The 21,209-nt window shown below is 43.8% G+C and overlaps 1 protein-coding gene and 1 long non-coding RNA gene across 8 annotated transcripts in view; both read right to left on the reverse strand.

The window, feature by feature from the left end:
- NLGN4X (neuroligin 4 X-linked) overlaps positions 1-21,209 on the reverse strand; it is a 247,268-nt gene that overhangs the window by 130,531 nt on the left and 95,528 nt on the right. The window lies entirely within an intron of this gene.
- On the reverse strand, positions 2,250-5,863 carry LOC120584067 (uncharacterized). Its single transcript, XR_005647950.1, has 2 exons — positions 5,783-5,863; positions 2,250-4,428 (listed from the first exon to the last, which is right to left on the reverse strand). It is a non-coding gene; the product is annotated as an uncharacterized LOC120584067 (long non-coding RNA).

Consider the following 21,209-nt stretch of genomic DNA (forward strand, 5'->3'; position numbering starts at 1 on the left):
CCATCATCCCGCATCACAGACCTCTGGCCTCTCCTGTGCACATGACCATGTATGCAGGATTTAGGATGATCTGCAGTTCACATTTTTTTCATCACTTACAGGCATTTCTGCTTGCAAAAATAACAACAACAACAATAATAATAATAATAATAATAAGTGTAAATATGCAAGCCACTTTTATTCCTCCGTTATTATTATTATTATTATTATTTTAATAATAATACAACGGAGGAATAAAAGTGGCTTGCATATTTGCACTTCAATCACTCATTTAAATTACACTGTGGTGATAATCTCACCCTCCTGTCTTACTGGATTCTGTAATACTCTCCAAAGCTAAGGAGAGAAGAAACTGTCTTCCAACAGTCTTTATTTTGTTTAAAAATGAAAACAAATAAAGGTCCTCTTTCAAAGCTGCAGATAACTGCTGCCTCCCCCGGACAGCTTCATGGCATTTTGCCTGCTCTCTGCACTTTTTGAAACCTGTCTCTGTGTTTTCTGTTAGCACATAAAAATCATATCTCTGAGTAAAGCCCCCAGTCTTAGTTAGAAAGGATCTGGCACCTTGGATTGCAAAATGCAAACAGGGAGCTTTAAAAAAGAAGAGACAGATATTTATCACTTGGCAAGAAGGCCAGTGACGGATGCTGACAGCTCAGCTACTCAACCATCTTTACCGGAGCCTCGTTATGACCACACTGCCATGTTGGCAGTCGAGTTTTCACCTTGTGCTGCAGCTCCTGATTTAATAAGGCCACACAAATGACTCGCATCCATGTAAATGCAAGGGAAGTGGTTGGTGCAAGATGCTTGGATGCCATTTATTAAAAGAATGGAAGCTTTCTCAGAAATTATCCACATAAGATTCTAGAGGTTGTCTCTTTGCTCCCACTCATCACTGAGGCACCCCACTACATACACCCCCACACACACACACACGCACACACACACACACTGTAGGTAGGCTGGGGAAGGGCCTTGGGCCAGCCAAACAAGGTATGTCTAGTTCTAAAGACTGTTTTGCTTGAAATGAGAAATCCTGTTCTTATGCCCAAATGTCACCCAACTAAGATCGAATCATTTTTCTAATTCATCATGCCCTTTGTTTGAAACCAACAGCGTAGAGGAACACTCCATCACAAAGAATAAAGGCAAACGACACAGATTTATGTAACATCTCCTGATGAAGGATGTCCTCTTAAGAGCTGAGGAAGACAGAGCAGAATGAAAGGCAGAATTCTGGTGCTAAGGATCGAGGAGACAAGAGATACAGAAACAAAACACTGAATGAAAATTAAATAAAGATGAATATCCGGACCAGAAAATAATATCATGAAATAGTAATCACTGTCAAAAGTAATTTCCCAGCCTATTGCTGTTACAAAGACAAGTGAAAGATTACTAATTAATATCAGTAAGTTTTCTTTCTTGTAGATTTCAAATCTCAGACATTAATGTTACAGAAAGTAAAACTGAACATTGTAAGCAACGCAAAAACCGTTTTCAAAAAAATCACCTGGAAATACAGAATGATCCAGTAGCTTATTCAGAAGTAGCCTACGAGAACTGTCTTTAATCATTTTACAGACGATGACATCAGTTACCCTGCTGTTATTTGCGACTATAACGAGACATGCCCTTTGGTGAGGCGAGACACTTCGCTGTGAAAAATTTATGATAATTGTATTCGTATTGCAAAACAAAATAGAGGAAACCTTTCTGGGTACCTGAAATGAGAAATGCCTCATGGGTGAACATCTCGGAGATCGTCCAACGCAAATTTAGTTTCCAAACTGGAAAGCGATGATGTAGGAAGGGATAAATGATGCACAAATCTCATAGGACAAGAAGCCATGACGATCATCGACTCAAGCCACAGTCATAAAGTTCTCTCCTACATGCCCGAGGCCACCTGATTTGCTCAAATAAGGCAAAGTCCGCAGTCCTGAGGTGTTCCAGATTAGCAGGACAGATAAATAGCAGAAACAACACCACCATCAACAAACAAACAAAATGCATAGAACCCTAAAAAGAAGCATGCGGTAGATTTTAGAAACACAGTATCTTCTTTAGCTATGACAACTGCTAAAAAAAAGAACTTACCCTGAAAATCCAGCTATTTCTCAAATGTTAATACAATATATTTTAATAGTATTTTCTTTCTACTTCATAGACATGCCCCATAATGCTGGGCAGAGAAGCTGTATCTCTGATAGAAAAACCTCAAGACCTACTCACACGAAAAGCAGCGTTTAATCTCAGCTCATGTGAAATCTTTGCCTAAGTGAGTCAGAAGGCATTTAGAGACCAAAAGCATCATTTTCATGACAATTAAGAAGGTAATATCGCAGCAAAGAGACGGTATCCGTGGTCCGTTTGGATTGTTTCTACGTTCTGGACCATTGGTGATCGCGAGAAATAAATATGTCCATTTAAGTTTCACTGAAACTTGAAAATAAATCCTCTGTGACGACAGTAAAACGGGCATCTAGAACGGAATCTAAAAGCTGTGAATCGAGATGGGCGGATCCATGAAGAGCGGAGCCTGGTCGCATCCGTTTTCAGTCTCGCTCTGCTTTGCATCGTCAGCAGTGAGACGGGGAGGAGCCTGAATCTGAGTGACATCGTCATAATTCTGGACACAGCCAGCGGCTGTCCACTTTGCGATGTCTCATGACATCACTTTCAAGCACTTGCGTTTCAGGCGGTGGCAGAAATCTCTGGATGTCACTTGAAATCCTGCCCTCGCTCTGTCGTGAGCAAGATTTAGGTTTGAAGGGGACGCCGAGGCCCCTCGGCCGCCATCAGGAATGATGATATCCAAGGAGTGCATCATAGGCGACAACCTGGATGCTTGAAAGCAGTCCAAGGATTCAGCTCGTTGAGGCGACAGAGCCATCATAAATTCAGCACCATGGAGAGCTGATGACGACCAAGAGACTACAAAGAAAACCATGGACAGCAAATTCGTGTCCTTCCCCAATTCTCCCTTTTTTAATGAGTTAAGAGAGACAATGGTCCAAGTGGTGGCACAGAGGGCATATGTTTTCTCTCACTTTCCAGGGCTGAGGGAACGCAGCAGGTAGATTTCCCTGGTAATGGAGGAAGGTTTTATTGTGTGAATATCTAGATGTCAGGGATACCTACCTTCAGCTTTTTCTTTCCTATTCTCTATGAGACAAACTGAATTACTGAAGACCACAGATCTTGGCCTCTGGGTATAAGATTCTGAATTGGAACTCATCACAAGCCCCCCCCAAGTAGTTCTATTTCTAGAGAACTTTATTTTTTGTAACCATCGGGTTACATTTACGATCTACGGTGAGTTATCTGCAGATCTCAGCTCCTCCTGCTGACTTGTGTATGTGTCATCCTGTTCTTAGTATCTGTCATTAACCCTCACTGTCCCTCGCTGCTGTCACCTTGAGCCCACCATCTAGATAATTCTCGCGTGCATGCTCCCTTTCCCTGCTGGCATATTCCTTGTAAATTGTGTCTCAACCCTCACTGAACTTCTGCCCAAAGCTCTAAAACTGCTGCACTCCAACTTCCACCTCCGCTTTTCACCTGGGCGAGTCCGTGACGATAGGCCCGTGTCTCCCGACACTAGGGTCGACCACGCCCAGACTCCACATCAAGCCAAATTCTGCTGTCACCCATACTCATCCGGACCATTTCCAAATCTGTGTCCAGGTGAACATGGCTTTCCATCCTGAAACGGACTCTGCCTTAGAAAATAAGGACCCCGTGTTCTTCCCAAATTATATACATCACATTTTCTTATTCTGGCACCTTGCTTCTAATGGTCCTTGAGCCACAATGTCCCATGGTTCCTCTCTTAACATTTCCAGGACCCAGGGAAAAGGGCACCTCTTTTATGATTCTTCTCCTAATGCGAAAATCTAAGTAGCCTTCAATCCAATCTCCTCTGTAGCCCCATAAGCACAAGTCCAGGACTATCTTCTTGCCCTGTCCAGAAAAGAGTGTTACCCACGTTCCTTTACGGTAGAAAAGGAGTTTTTACATTTTCCCCCCGAGTGGCACAGATCTCGATGGTCTGGACCGATTTGGAACTCAATAAATAAACATTCGCTGGTGGAATGAATTAATGAATCGCATAGAATGCAAACACTGGTGCCAAGCTCATATATATTTAGAATTGGGATACATTAGAATTAGACTTAAGATTTACAGTGGATTTTAGCATTGTCGTCCATGGTAAAATTTTGTCTAGAAGATCTATGCCATCTTTGCCAAATGAGGGTCACGGTGTACAGGAAACATAAGCACGATGGCCATGAGGGAGAATTGATCACGTCGGCACAGTAGTCCACGCTTCGAAGAAGGGGCACACGTAAGGCGCGGTCTCTGCACTCACTGAGTAGTATGCGGTAGAGCGAAGCAGCGACATCCTCAAGGGTGAGCTGACTGAGGAAGTTAATTCATAATACATAAGATGCTGCATTATAAATTAAGGAAGAATGAAATGAGCAGAGAGAGTGAAAGAAAATCGTTTTGAGTATAGGGTGACCGAAGATCCAGGAAGAATATGGCAAGTGGTGAAGAGTAAGCCGGGTCTTCCGTGTGATTACCTAAGAAGAAATAAAGGGTTTCTCAAGCAAGGAAGAGGCGTCGGAGAGAAAACTAACTGCTAAGCCAGGATTCTGGGACGAGGACACTGATGGTTGCTCAAAATGATAGGGACGAGGAATCTTAGACTAAGAGAAAGGAAGATGGCAGCCATCAACCATGCAGAAGATCGGATGCTATAAAGAGGAAGAAACCACTAACATCTTTCGACCGGGAAAGAAAAGAGGACCACATCGGCATTTTCCGAAGAAGACTCTAGTTGAGTCTCCGAAGGTGGAGGCTGCAGAGGAAGAGAGACCGGGGCATGTCATAGAGGAGGAAGCCGATGGAACGTAACGGAGGCAGGAAGGAGAAGCTCAGGAGAGGTGAGAGCCGGGGCACGCTCAGAAACAACCCGCAATTCCCATGGTCTTCACTCCCTCCTCGTCCGGCCGCTCACGCCGGAAACGTGAACTCTTCCCAGCCTCAGTGCCTCCTTTCCCTCCCAACCCCCATCTGTAGCATCCGTCTTCCAGACGTGCCAGCTCTGCCTGCAAAACCTCTGCATGGACTTTCACCCCAACATGACATCACAATATCCGCACTACAGATGGAAACGATGGGTCAGCATTTGAGTGGCTGGAGGAAGATGGAACAGACGTCGGCTCCCCTTCATAAAATGGGAATTAATCATTAATTAATTAACGAGCACAGTGAGAATTAATTCTTAGCACCAGAGATAACTTAAAATGTAAATAACAGTGGGAAAAACAGTCCCATACACTGGTCTTCCATCAATCCTATTGAAATCCAGCATGGCCGTGACAACTGCCAACTCATACATGACCACCCCACAGATTAAAAGGGCTTAACGTATCCTCATTGGGGAACCAAGAGCGTCCGTGTGAACCCGGCAACGCTTCTGGTCATTAGGACGTGCTGGTTGAGAGTTTCACAGAAGCGAAACATCCTACATGCTTAGAATGGTTCGTTTCTGAGATTTTCTTAGCGGGAAAGCATGGCTGATGCACAACGGGATAAGTGGCCTAAGGTCGGGGTCACGGTCCTCTCTTCGGCAACTCCCAGCTGAATTCTGGGTGACATTTTTATCACCCAACGCAGTCTACCTGATCTGCATATAAAGACACTGGGGCATGCTCTACTGAACTCAGCGAGTCTCCACCGAAACCAAATGCCAATACACCGGACTCACGCAATGGGTCTTTCTTATTTCCTTGACACAGGCCGACAAGGAGAGATGAGGTTCACGTCGCTAAGACTCTTTGGATCTTCATCCTGTCGATTCTTGGTGTCCGGAATGTTTATGTCAAATGGATGCCCATCGAAGTTGAAGGGCGGTATTTAGCATCGCCTGTCATCAGACCCGAAGAGAACAAAGTCCTAAATGAAGTTTTCGCATGTCCAGCATGTTCTTTCGTCCGCATCCTCATTTTAACAAAATTTCACCTTCTGCCTTCCACTCCCACGTACACATGGAATATAAAAAGCGATATACCACCTGCCGTTCCTGACATTTGCACAGGTGTGTATTTGAAAACGTTTATGTTCCCATTTGGGGAACTAACGCACAAAGAGAAAGTTACATCACGTGGTTCAAGTACATTTTATATGATCTTTTCTTCACAGCTCACTATAGCATCGACGCTGCTCCGTTCCAAAATTTTACAGTTTTATACACCCAAATTACTTCATTTCTCCTTAAAATGTTGTCTGGTCAAGCTTGTATCCCTCTAGCATTAAATAGAAATGGCCTTTTATTTTTTTTCTCTCGTTTTCCTTCCTCCTAGCCATAAACATCTAGCTAGTCAAACAACCACCCACCAACTCAACCGCAGTCGAAATTAATACAGAAGTTTGGCTGACGAAGAGACAAGCATTCGTAGGATGATAATCCTCCTTTGCAAGGTTCCCTGCATGTCCCTTTGCTTGGAAAATGGTAGGAGATGGTTTCTTTTAGCCCATGATCAGCTCTGGGAACTGCAGATGGGATTTCTAGCAATGTGCCCCTTTCCATCCCAGCAGCCACGAAGAAAGTTGGGTTTCCCAAGAGTGTGGCCCTAAACTCCTACCGCCAAGTTTACCGAATTTTAGCAAACTTGCGAGGCCCTTTCACATAGCAAAAAGGACCATGTGCAGCCCCGAATCTCTGTCTGCGACACATCTGTCCTGCCCTCTACACCTTGATGTGTTTTTGTCCTTCACCTACAATCCCTCTTTCTCATGGCAACCTGCCTTGGCCACATAATTGAAAGAATCTCCATCATCTAGACTAGTTACAGCTCAGTAACCATTTCCCTCACAAGTGTCACCATAGCCTGAAATTCTGACCTTACTGGTTTTGTTTCCTGGTGTTTATCTACTTCCTCCCCAACTAAGGAGAAAAAAAAAGATATTTGTGTCCCTTGTTTTTCACTATACGCTCAGGGTCCAAAGCAATGTTTTATCACATCCAGTGATGGCACGGATGAATGCATGAATGAATGAATGAGTGAATGCATGAATGGAGGCACCTCTAAAAGGTTTGTTTAACCCACGCCCAGGTATCCACATCTCTCGACTGCCAGGGCTTCTTCTGGACAGCTGGTCCCTGTCCACTAACTTCTGATCTCCTGGGACATTGAGCATCTCACTCTGGGCCAGGATGCTGTGTGTGCTCTACCACATGGGGTTCCGTGGGCCGTTTCATGGCAGCGCTGTGACAATCGGGCAAGAAAACTCATGTCTGCCCCAAAGAAGAGAAGCATTATTATTTTTAGTAGCATCATTCCTATTATGTGTTGAGGGGTGGCTTTACGACCCCACAAAGCTCAGACGGACTCTGAAATCTACCACACCGTGATGGAGGATGGCCACCAAGGACATGCATGTCACCTCCCCCGCTTGGGAGGTGACAAATTCACATAAAGTTACAGGTGGCTTGGGTGAGGCCAGAGAAATAAGCATCAGGGAGGAAAGATAATTGTGTGTTTTAATGACTGGTTTCGGGACATGAAATACCCTTTCTGCAAGCCCAGGTGGTGTGCGTGACACAGTATGGTGTTGCCCGTCTCTCCGAGTGCCTCTCCCTGTGCCAGAGGAAGCAACGAATAATCAGACAGGCAGTGACACAGCAGAATGACCCGCGAGCCACACGGTCCCCTCAGTTACTGTCCCTGGAACAACCAACGCAGGAAAGAAGGCCTCTGCGAACTTTCGAGATCCCACGCCCAGATCTCAAGAGCGAGCCGATGGGTACAACTGTTCATTCCCACAGATATCAGGGAGTTTGTCCTATTTGTTTCAACGTGTGACTTTCTCCCACGCAAAGCCACTTCGACTCAATTGTTATGGGTAAATATCATCCCATGAGCGGAGTCCAAACCCTAACCCGTGCTATTTTTCTCCAACACATCAAACCGTCCGCTCCGCCGATGGCTTCTCACACACACATACACCTGCAAAGACTCCAGGATGATTTGCCAAAAAAAAATGTTCACGGTTATTGTGAAGCATTCAAAAAACGCGTAAGCGCAGGTACGGTCGCTGTGTCTCTGCCGACCCCAGCCTCTCGCCAGGCGTGGCAGCTCCTTCTCAGAGGTGAACGTTGCTCATTTCTTTCTGGAAGATTTTCCAGACAATGGCATACATATGTGCACATGCATAGAACATTTTAAATGCACGCATGTACCCACATGCATGTGTGTATACATAGAAACACACATCCACGTGTGTGCATCTGTGCAAGTACATGCATACGTCCATTTAAGGGGTTTATGGGACTATATGCATCTTCCCACTTTGCTTTGTTTCTTCCCTTTTAAATAATAATAAAAAAAATGTTTTATAAGTGTCTATAACAAGTCATTTACTCCATCCTCATGATGATGCAAATTTCAGTAGCAAGGTGCATGTCCGTGTCACCTGCAAATTTATAGGTTAAATGCTATCTCCCAATGTAATGGCAATACGGGGGCCTTTGGGAATTAATAGGGTCGCGAGGGTGGAGCCCTCAGGAGTGAGGTCAGTGCCCTTATAAAGGAGACCCCATAGAGCCCCCTAGTCCCTCACACCAAGTGAGGACACACTAAGCAGAACCAGGAAGGGGGTCGTCACCAGACATGAATATGCTGCCGCCTGGACCCCGGACGTCCAGACTCCGTGACTGTGAGAAGTACGTGCCGGTTGTTGAAGGCACCCCATCTCTGGATTCCGGTCACAGCAGCTTGAATCAACAGGGAGAATGCATCTTCGTCCCTAGGCATGTAGGGTGCATTCCCAGGAGAGGCTGCTGGACAGAGAAATGAGTCTTTGGAAACATTTCTGCACAGGAGGGCCGCTTTCTCCCAAAACACTGCATCAGTTCGCACAGCCACTAGCCTCATGTGAAAATGCTCACATCGCCACGTCCCGGATAACTAAATTTAGTTTTGCCACGAAGCTAAGCAAACGTAGATAGAATAAAACAAAGTCACACAGACTTGCCTTTGTTTCAATGCGAATGTGTCTGGGTATTGCTACGGACGACGAGGTTTAGACTTTATGGCTTCGATTGTGAGCTTTCTTGGTGCTTTTCACAGAATCATTTGCAACTGATTTGCCTACTTTCCTTGGTGCCCTCTAATGTCTTACTTTTATCCTCGATCTGTTGCTCTCCTCCGCACACGGCTTCCATACCCCGCCCACGGCATTTTCCTGCTTTGTGCGCCCGCGTGAATCCGCCGGCCCGCTGGAGGCGGAAGGTGACAACAATATCCTGTGGAACTTGGCCAGAAATGCCAGCGAAAGCGGTTCCATTTTCTCCGGGACATTTGTCATGCTCCACGCCTGGAACATTTTAAATTGCTCATCTGACCTTTTTAACAATAGCAAGAAATGCCACGAGAAAATGCAAAGCTCTTCATTTTCTCCCTCCAGCCGCGGTAGAAGCCATTTGTCACGGTCCACGGCCAGAGCCTAAGATAAGTGTCAAGGTGCCTGAAATAAGTCATCAGTAAGGGACCCGCTTTCCACCCAGGGCAGTGTCGAACACACGGATGACGCTGTCCAAAAGCAGCTCCTTTGTTCCTCAGCTTTAATTCAGTAACGGGGCCACGTCATCAACACTACCCGAGTCGATCGTGATGAAGACGAAGTTAACTCTTCATGGGGTTAGTGCCACCCAGAGAGTCCTCATCACCATGCTTAGAACACAGTCGCGTTCCAAGATGAGGTGACTAAAGGGTGGGAGGCTGGAGAAGTCTTTTATCAAGGACCTCGGGGGTTAAAACTAGAAAAGACGATATTAACTTCCCTTTCTCTACCCAGGCACCGTGTCTACTGCTTTCTAGTTCCTTTTTCGACCAAAGTAACGACAACTGTTACTGAGTCCGAACACGGTCACCAATAACATAAAAAGAACATGTAACACCAAATTCACGTAGATGATTGTTTTAAATTAATGAACATATCTCTTCACGGATTTAAGGGGCAGAATTTACAGCATCCGAGGAAGAAAATGCGTCTGTACAGTCATTGAAATTGGGGTATTCTTACATTAAAAAAAAAAATTCACTTTAAAAATTGGCACTACTTAAGAATTAATGAAGTACAATAAGGTATAAGGAGTGCCCCTCAATTATTTGAACTGCTTTTTTTTTTAGGACAATAAATTTCTGGTTATGTGTCCTGGTATTAAAGTAATTGGCTATTTTTTTCAAAATATCGAAAAAAATAAAATAACATGGATATGAGATCTGAAATGGGAATTTTCATGTGAAATTAAGGAAAACACGTCTTTAAAAAAATGTTGTTTTTTTTTTTTGGAAGACACATCTTGACACTTGTTTTTTCAAAAAAGGTTTCTTAAATATTTCTGATTTTCTTAATGTGTTCAGACTTTCAATGGAGACACTGAGATTTTGATCTCTTGCCAAACGTACCCATTTCGATAACTGCAACAATTGTTTCAGCTCTAAGAAGCCCGGAGATACAAACTCTCGAAGCTCATCCTTACTCGTCGTAAAGAAACAAGTTATCCATTTGATACCTGACAGGATTTTTGTGCCGTGAGGTCTCTCTTGATGCTTCATAATAACAAACCTAGTTAAAGTCTTAAATTAGGTTTGTTTTGTTTTTTCCATGAGAAATACACTGAAGAGATGCCACCTTACAAAACACAAGCATGTTGGAACCCACAGCACAAAAGCACTTATTACAAGAGTCAGCGACGATCACCCATGAGCCCAAGAAACAAAACTTTCAAATCTGAAATGCTTCAACTGCCTTCATGAAAGGGGGTGCTCAGGCTTTCCCCACTCGGTAGCCCACCCTACTCCCCCACCCCCAAACATAGCACATCACCGCCCGAGGTGCGCGGCACCCCGTTTCGGCTCCCGACGGCTGTTCCCTTTCTATCTGCTTGCCCTATATTCTTTCCCTCGAACTCCTTTTTTTCACGTACTCATCAATTTCATGATTTGGCCACGACATCGGAGGAGAGGGCGGGCGGGACCGTCCGTCCGATGCCCCAGATGTGCCGTCACTCTCGGCTTCGGTGCCGTCTTCGTCGGCTTCACCACCAAAGCCCCTGCCTAGCCGTGTGTCTGGTACCTAGAGAGCGCCACGCATCCGTCTTTTGGGTCGACTTTGTTTTCTCACGAGGCTTAGTCACAGGACTCAATGTCAGTGAAATGACTCAACCATCCTTCGGCGGTGATCGAAATGCTTTGCTCGTATGGATCGAAAGGAAATCAAGTATTTCCCCCGAGAGGAAAAGGAAAGAGTTGGTGCCACGCTGAAATGCTTGCTGGGTGACAATGCTTCCATCCCGACAGTGGCCGTCACGTAACCCATGGCAACGCCATGGACACGTCACAAGGTGTTAGTGTTGCAGGTGTATGGCTGTCTGGCTTTGAAGCCTTGCAGATCGCTCCCATCCACCTCAATAAAAAATCGGCTTTGTCTCCATCTAATTTCTAATTTTATGCTTTCAAAGCTTGACCTTTAGTTATTTTTCGTTGTCATGTCAAGAATAGAGAAGCACGCAAATAAAATCGTGACAACCAGAACGTGCAAGCTTCTATACCATGTTTTATAATTTTCTATTAATTAACGTCACCTTCCCCAAATGTTGTATTTTAAACTATTATTTATCATTCATATTATAAATTACCATGTCCGATTTATATATTCTGTTTATATAATTTACTATAGATGCATGGCTTGTTGTTAAGTGTCATATTTCAATGATTATTATTTGAGTAGTATTTGCCAGTCGTAGGATGCCATGAGGGAAAGAGTATTCACCATCTCATAATTCTAAGAGATGGCCGAGGGTCCTAACAGACAAACGCTACTCTGATTTCCCCATCCAATACATGTCATTCACACTAACGCTCACCAGTAAGACTTTATGTTCTTATTTATCTTCCCTACATTCATTATCCTTGATGGTTTCCTATTTAAGCCCTTATTCATTGAGTTAATATTTCGTACCGAGCATGACTCTCAGAGGACGCCTGCCAGGAAGGGAATAGCTTCCAAAATCATAAAGCACGAGGTCGCATGTAGTAAAAGGCAATGCCGTCTACCATCTCAGCCCAGACGGCAGTTTGGTAAAAGAACTCCTCTACCCGAACCTCTCCTCACGTCACCTGTAATCATCCGCTCTTCTCCATCTCTCTCCCCACGCACGTAGGTGTTCTACTTAAAAACTCAGAAGAGACTGCACCTGACTTTCCATTTTCTTCCACAAAGTCTCACTAAACCATTCACATCTCTGCAACTTCCTTCCTAAATCTCTCTCATAGGCCTCCATCATCCACTTCTTCTCATCGTGGCTTTTCTGGTCCAAGCTTCCGGCCTCTGTCTGCGAGACCACAGTGACCTGCTGATCAGATGCCCGTCGCACACGCCCCATCGCTGCCACCCAGAGAAATCTATCGAAAGCACAATGCTGATATGACACGCCTCTGCTTACAGTCCTCCCGGAGGGACCCGAATGAACTGGACACTCTTGTCTGTCATTCTCATCCCAAGCACCTCTTCCTGTTTTTATTTCTGCACTAACAAATGCGCCACCCCCAGACCCGAGGACGCAATGTCCTCCCATGTCCTTGTCACTTCCCTGACTGGGGATCACTGCCGTCCCCCTCAGCTCAAACTCCACTGTGTCCTTCTCTCGAACAAGAGGTCAGCTGGCTTGTTTATGGTCACAAAACCAATGTTGTTTCATGGTGTTAATCACGGTTTGCAGTTATGTATTCATTCGGTTGTTTATCTGATTATTGCTGTTTCCCGCACTTCTACGGTAAGTGCCATGAAGGCAAAGATGGGGCGTCTCTCTCCGGACCATTTTCGCCCCAAAGCCTAGCACCACAGTGTCTCACGCAGAGTAGATGGTTAACAAGTATTCGTGAAATAAACGAGCGAATTAAAAAAATAACCCTTACATTATAAAATTTCAACATGCTAACGTAATATCGAGGCTCATTTTAAGTAAGTTCCTTTAAACAAGTCATGACTTGGCAAGAATTTAATTTCAACCAGCAGATATATTTTTCCGTGATGATAATCCAATTTATTCTAAGAATACATTGTGACGAGTGGTGTGGCGGTGACGTGCAGTAGCTGCTGGTAGTTAAAATGAGGAATTGTTAATGTTTATTGAACTAAACAGAAATCGAATGAATCCCTCCCCTCTACAAGTTGAGATTCTTTCTCCCTGTCATCCTAATTGCCCATTAATAGTTTTCTTCTTGACGATACAGCCCGTGAAAAGAGGAGCTTGTCAATATCTGTACAAGCCTTAACTATTATCGTAAAATAATTCCACAGAGTATCGAGGATAGCTCCAAGAATACAGTATGTGTTTAATAAATAATCGCTGAATGGGAAGATGTAAAAATTGAGATATTTTTATGTAAACGGAACTTGCATGTCAACAGCAACAGAGAGATTTCAAATCTCTACAAGGAGCGTGTAATTAGCGTTAGCTTTTTCTGGCCCAGAGGTCCAGGCCAGGAGCATAAAGAAGAAACAAGTAGGGGAAGTCAAGGCAAAGAAAGGCTCCCTTCTACCCATAAGAAAGGGTTAGTGGGGGAGATGGAATGAGGTCGTGAAGAGGAGAAACCAGTCACGTGAGCATTGCATTAAGCAGCAAGGTCTAAAGGGTGGTGATGCCACGTCACCGAGAATGTTCTAGAGTGTCTGGCACGGCAGACTCGGCAATGCTTGCTGTGACAGCGAGTGAGACGCAAGGCAGATGCCGTGGCTGCAGACTTGGGGCAGCAAGGAGGTGGCCTCGCTTCATCACTGGTGACTGTGCCCAGCTGAGAAGGTACTTCACCCATCAGCGCTTCGACTTCCTCTTCCACAAAAAGAGCATAATTAAGAGGACACTGTGGTCGTTGTGTCAACAGCCATGTGCTTGCAAATCGGTGGACCAAGTTGAAGACAGATCTGACAACAGTCACCCACCTGTCTTACGATCCAGAAATTGGAATCTGCACAAAATCAGCACAATATCTAGTTTCTACAAGTCCTTCCTTACAGACTATTAAAGGAGATCCTGTTAATGGTTGACTGTCTGCTCCTAGAACTTAGAGATTATTCCCAATCAATACTGGAGGAGTTTCACTCACACACGAAAAATGGCATGATCGTTTTCATGCTATTTTTCTTCTCGACCAATTTTAAATGAGTATTCCTCATTACAACATGCAGCTGTATTCCTGCCAACGGTGTAATACTATAAAATCCCTTTTCGTGAAACCTAGTCTCTCATGGACCTGTATTACAGAGTAAGAGATAATCCGACTGTCTAGGAAAAAAAAAAATCAGCTCGTAGGACACGCACAGATGAGAACTGGCTTCGAAATGAGCAAGACGTTTCCGTCCTCCTTCCTGTTCACCCCTTCCCCTCTTTCCTCTCCCTCCTTTCCTTCCTTCCTTCCTTCCTTCCTTCCTTCCTTCCTTCCTTCCTTCCTACCCTCTACCTTTCTCTCTTTCTTTCTTTTGCAATATGGTGAAACTCTCTCAAAGAAAAGGGTCCACTCACATCATTGGCAGATAAAACGACACTCCGAGAGACCTTCCCTCGACAGAACAAGTACGTCCTGATAAGGTATAGTTAGTAAATGTCCGGGCTTACTCGTGTAAGAGAAATATTCAAGGTCGCTCTCCCCCATACCGTGCACCCCCTGCCCCAAGAGTGTGAGCTAAAGAACACCTAGGTATGCCGAACGATGAGAAAACTGGGGAAAGGCATTTCTCTAAAGAAACATGTCTGCAGCTGCACTGGCACCAGGGTGTGGCAGCAGCAGGTGCTGGCCAGTCAACTGAGTCAGCCAGGAGGAGCTGGACCAGTAAATGGGCTCAACTCTCATCCGCTTGCTTCTGCTGGAGGGAATCGCTAACTTGGTGGGAGAGACAGTCGCCAACATAGTTCTGAAAGTTCCCATGGATTAAGATCCAACAAACATGAGCCAACAAACATGACAGGAGTAGCCAAGTACGTGAGCACTCAGGCTTTAAAAGAACTGTATAAAAAATATAAATAGCTCAGTGAGAAACATTTTAGAGGTAAAAGGTGGGTTTGACAAGATGAGCCACATACAAGAAATCATGGGGAAAGTCAGAGAAGGTCTTAAAAATGACCACATAGAAACTGAACAAGTGGAAACTCTAATTGTTGAAATAAATGCAACTCGATGGATAAATGAAAGAGAAGATTCGATACAGTCGAGAAGAGAATAAAGGAAACATATCTAAGAAAAGCTTATAAAACACAGCAGAGATATAGAAATTAACAGGGGAAATGAATTTAGGGGACATGTGTGCAGAAGTGACGATATCCGCCTGTATCTCATCAAAGTTCCGGAAAAAAAGTGTTGGTTAAAAGAATCAAACACAGACACACACACACACACACACACACACACACACACATATTCACATGTGTGTACATTTAATAATTTGGATTACTTGAACTATTCTTCCTAAAGTAGATGCTTCATGTGCTTCATTTACACATACAAATCCTAGCGCTACATTTGAGTATCTTACCGTATTTTATATATCCTAAGTAACGGAACTACCCTCTTGAGAAAATAAAGCCAAGAATGAAGAAAGGACTCTTTTCTCAATCACAATCCATTTTTTCTTTCACCTAGTCATAAACAAATAAATATGAAACACACCGTAATATCATTATTCAGAAGTTACCAAAGTCGATACTTCTAGTTTTAATCAATACTCTAATGCATGTTCCCTTTGCAAAGCGAGGTAAGCATGGAGTCATCCATTGCCACGATACCTGTGGGAGGAGGTGGGCTTTTTTTCTCATTTTACAAATACCACAAGTGAAATGCAAAGAGGCTAAGTGCATGTATCCGGCATCGCTCGACGTGTAGATTTTGGAAAGCAGTATTTTGTCTTTTCTCGGCATCTACCCTGAAGTGATAGCAGGGAAATGGATATGATACACCCTGCAAACGTCAGAACCTTCATCTCAGAGCTGCAGAGGCCATCAGCCCTTCCACCGGACCAAACACTGGGGGGACCAAATGCTGGGGAACGAGGTGTCCGTGAAGTCATAGGGCTGTCAGGGCTAAAAGTGGGACGTTCTCGCACAAACCAAGATGAGCAGGTCACCCAGTGGAGAATGCTGTCACGGGGAGGAAGGCGGGGCCGGAGAGGGGGTACCCTATCTCTCAGCTATGGCCGGCATCGGTGAGGTGAATAGCTTAGAGGAAAGAAGACTCAAGGGGTCTACGACAGGTTATAAAATACCACCTGTCGTTTCTTCTTCTGGAGAGAGAGCTGGAGCAACTACGAACCCAACCACAAAGGGTAGAAGACTCCAGCTGCGGGCGTCCGCACCGAAGAGGGAAACAAGGTGAAGATAAAAAGCATGAACTTGTGACTATACTTTCAGGGGTCATTTCTATAGCTCGTTACTACAGAGCTTTCTCTGAACGTGAAGAAGCAGGAAGTTGTCCAGTCAGGGTGCACACATGCAGGGTGCAGTGTGGGGTGAACCGTGAGTAAAGGCATAGAGAGGTGATAGGGAAAGTTGCACTGGAATTTTCAGAAACAGGCAATCGCAGCAAATTTGCACGAGACAATTTTGTTCTAGAACAGGTCTGCTCCACGAGCACATTCAAAATCCTGCCCTGAACAGAGCTCCATGTTTACGAGGTTTAGTTGTTAAATTCTATTAAGAATGGTTAAGGGGTTAAGAAAGAGGGAGTGTGGCAGAGGAGGAAGGAGAGAGAGGTGGGAGGAGACAGGTAGGTAGGGAGGTAGATGATAGATAGGTAGATAGATAGATAGATGGATAGATAGATAGATAGATAGATACATACATACATACATACATACATACATACATACATACATGTAGATGACAGATGACAGATACATGGTTATGGGTGGATGGATAGATATATAGATACATGATAGAGAGAGAGAGAGAGAGAGAGAGAGAAGAGAGAATGTGTGTGCGTGCAATTGTGCCAGTGTTAACAAATGCTCTAACAGGTGCATAAACCTGTGCCCTGAATTGCACCTTGGAGCATCTTATACTCAACTTCATGCTCTTCAGTGATCCTGTTCCGCTGTGGAGAATACACGTAATCCCATGCTCTTATTGATGAAGATTTTTACATGGGAATAAAGATAATGCCAACGAAAACTAACAGCTTCAAAACAGCAGCACCTCAGCGCTATACGTAATTCTGTGCTTTGCTACTTGTAACCTCATCGACCGCCCTTTGCCTTTTAAGCCACTGGTGCCTTAAGGAAGAACCAGCTTTCTCTGCAATACTCATTGATTAATACTAAACGTTTTTGTTGTTGCTGTTTTTAAAAATGAATTGTCATTTCCCAGTCCCCATAAAGATTGTTCACCTTTTGTGATTATACCATGTAATTGCAAAAACAATAAAGAATTATTCGTAGAAATTGTATTTGTGCAGTACGTTAGACAAGTTCTCTCCAATGACAAAATGCAACAGTCTGATATTGGGGATCGGGGAGAAATACTACCCTCTCTGCTGACGTTGGATATTACCTTGGAAAATGTCTGGCTGTCTCAACTGCGGAGACGTGCTGCTGAGATCAAGTGCATAGGAGCCACATGGGTAGGGGCCAGGGGTGATACTAAACAGCCTGCATAGAACGCCCCCCCGCAAGTGTCCACACTGTAAATGTTGGTAAACTCTGAATGCAGGGAAAAAACATAGGTAGGATAATCAAAGTCGCCCCCGGGCCGGCTCCGCGCATCCAGTGTCCGATGGGCCAGCATCTCGATAGGACAGCTAACCACATTCCTCAAGGTGAAGCTAACGAACTATTAGTTCTATAACTGGAGAACACACACCTGTTAAGATGAAAGTGTCTGCATAGCCGATAGCAAGCACTGTTTATCGTATGCACCCCAGGAAGAAGCTGATTCCACGGGACAGGTGTGCTTTCCTGCTGACAAGCTGCCGTCCTCAAAAGCTCACTCTTGGGACCATCTGGACAGCGGAGATGACAGCCAACCACGAGTCCAACACATTCAAAGCCCGGCCGAGGGCAAAGCCTTCCATCCCCGTCTCACTCCGTCTTCTGTTGTCCCAGCCACGTTTTTTTTGTTCTTTTTTTAAATATAATTGATTTTTTATTTAAGAAATGATTCATGCAAGTACCTTACAGGCGATTTTTGCATGCAGACGGTTATTAATTATCTTTGGAGAAGCAGTGCCCTACTTCTATTGTTGAGTTTTTCATAGCAAGACAGGAGTTCCAGATTTCTTTCCCGTGGCTGAACCATGTACCCCACACTGCTATTTTCAGAATATGAAGCATTTTTTCCGGAAACACGTGAAATATTGGATGTGTCTAACTCCGATAAACAATTAGCGGAATTTTTTTTCTAACAGAGAACAACTACTGAAAGTAAGTAGTGCAAAATCGCATCCACGAAACCACACTCAAGGAAAAGTGTAAACAGCTAGTGATTCCTGTCAGCGTTGTGTATTATTACTCATGAACAGATGTGTCACATCAGGCACCCAATGTATGGAAATGTTAAGAAAATGTAATATTGAGAAGATTCTGTCCACCCATTACCTTACTTTTTATGAAGACTTTAGCCAGATTTCTTCCCAGTCTCTCCTACTGATTCAAGGCCAACGGAAAATGGAAACATTAATATCGTCTGAAGTCACTGTGATCTAAGACACACTCGGTGCTGTCTCTCGATAAAACATTAACCTTTAACACGCTATCCTGAGAGTTAACCTTTAGATTATGCATCTTAAAAAAAAAAAGTCATGGTACAATGTCTCCCAGCACAATGATCAAATTGCCAGTGCACTTGGTGTTGAGTTTTGTACAGGAATGCTCACGTGTCCCCAGACTCGTCGACTGCCATGATGGAGGAGCGGACACCTGCACGTCATGTGTAGGGAACTTTAGGTGAAAGGCCTTAACTCTCTGAGAGCCTCTGGCCATTTGGTGGTAAAGCTTCGTGGACGTGGGTGAGCACCATCTTAGCACAGAACCCAAAAAGAAAACACTTCAGGAACATTTTTTGGCCAGAACCGACTGTTTTTGCCCCCAGCAAATAGAAGATTCCAAAACAAGGTATAAATAAACAAATCACTGAAATCGATGTCTGACTAGCTGTGTGACTACATCTCGAGGACCGTTCATTGTCGCCAGGCATGGAAATATTTCATCTGAACGTCGGGGCTGGGGTTCTCGGTGCGTTAAGTAGACCTTGGACAGGCCATTCACCTGTCACACATGGTGACCTCATCTATCAGTGGTGGGTTGGGGCTATCCCTCTTATATGAAAACAGTGATACTATCATCATATTTAAATGGTGCTTTGGACATTAAAAAGTCCTATTAAAAATGTAAGCAAAAATGATAATGTTAAGGGTGTAGTTCTGGGCAAAGATATGCTAAGGGTCAACTTCTGCTTCTGTAATCTGCTTGCTTGTTTGATGATTAACTAGGGTGTGGTTAATCTGCTTGCTTGTTTGATGTTACCTAGGGTGTGGCTAGGCTTTATAAGCTGCCTCTTTTGGGAGCTCGAGGCTGATCTCCTCGAACCCTGCATGGTAGAGACTCAGTCGCCAGCTGGCTAATAAAGGCTCATAATTCATCTCAATCGGCTCTGTGGGTCTTAGAATTGATCACGCCACAACAATATAACTGAATAAATTTATAAAATTCTGAATTCAAAGACATTGGTATTTTTCGTCTGTGAGGCTGCATAACTATGAAACGTGCGAACATTATATCAACTGGTTGAGGAAAAAAAAACCTGCTGATTACGATCATGGGAGACCCCTGATGTAGATCTTTTCTTCAAGAAAAGATGATCGGGTCATCTATAAATACTCTTCCTTGCCTCCCGAAGGTGTTTATAATAAGCTAAAGCTATAGCATAGGGCGAATAGAGGTCGTGAGCAGACACCGACCCTATACACATACTGTACAGAGAGAGAAACGAAAATGATACGTAAGAAGCCAACAGATGGGCTTCCTCCAAGCCCCACGGGTATATGTGAGTGCGCCTTTTAACTCTGGGGCATCCTACACCTTTGCCTCCCTCATTACCGCTGCTTCATTTCCCTTAAAAATGCTTCTTTTGATATGATTGGTCCAAATGTAGAAAGAAAGTAAAAGAATTATGGGGAGTAAGGACGAGCTACGTGGAGAGAGACCTCCCCGAAAAAATATAGTCAATAAAACCCATAGAAAGGGTGGTGTACCTGGTAGAAAGCTGAGAAACTATACCGATAGTTCAATACTGTAAAAAAAAAAAAGGAAAAAAAAAAGAAAAAAGAAAAAAAAAACCCTGCCTACAATTAGGAGAATATTAAATTTGGCCTTTTTGCTCTAAAAACCAACCCAAGGTTTATAAGACAGGATTCAATAAGAATGATTAAATATTAAATGTTAATTGGTTACTCATATTTCAGAAGAGACAAATTCGGAAATAATATTAGTACACCGGTTTGTCCAATTTTATATTATTTCCAGCTATTACAAAATGTAAGACATAGTGCTAGTCTAATTTGGCACCATCGACAGGGAAACGATGACTGTGCACATCTCAGAACTGCAGTCCCTTTGAGTGGACGCATTTTCGAATAGGAGCACAGTTAACAAAAAATGGGCAGGATTTCTGAAGTGACGGTGACAAACATCGTAAAGGAAAAAATAAAGAAGTTACAGAGAAACAGAAAGCTAAATTAGGGTAACGAGTTGGAAGGCTCAAGAGTCTTACATCGTCAGTTCTTTGGAAATTAGGTATAGATGCACCATGATTTTAGTGACGATCCCAAACCTCATTTCCCTGTTGCAAATGCACGGGTTCCGTAAGTCTACACGGTGCGACACCCTTTTCGCTAAGTTATTCCTACGGAGTGTATGCTTTTGGTTGCTACCGTTAATGGTGTAGTTTCGATTTGATTTTCCAGCCGTTTCTTCTTGAACACTGAAATAAGTATTTGCATATCTCATATATGGAGTTCTGGCTAAAATTCTTGATGTGTTTTAGTAGTTTGTAAATGCCACAGGAGTTTCTATCAACAATTATGTCATGTGCACGAAGAGACAGTGCTTTCTTTCCAGATCCGTTTGCTCACACTTAATATAGA

The sequence above is a fragment of the Pteropus medius genome, unplaced genomic scaffold, assembly GCF_902729225.1.
Source record: "Pteropus medius unplaced genomic scaffold, Ma_sr-lr_union100, whole genome shotgun sequence".
NCBI classification, from domain to species: domain Eukaryota; kingdom Metazoa; phylum Chordata; class Mammalia; order Chiroptera; family Pteropodidae; genus Pteropus; species Pteropus medius.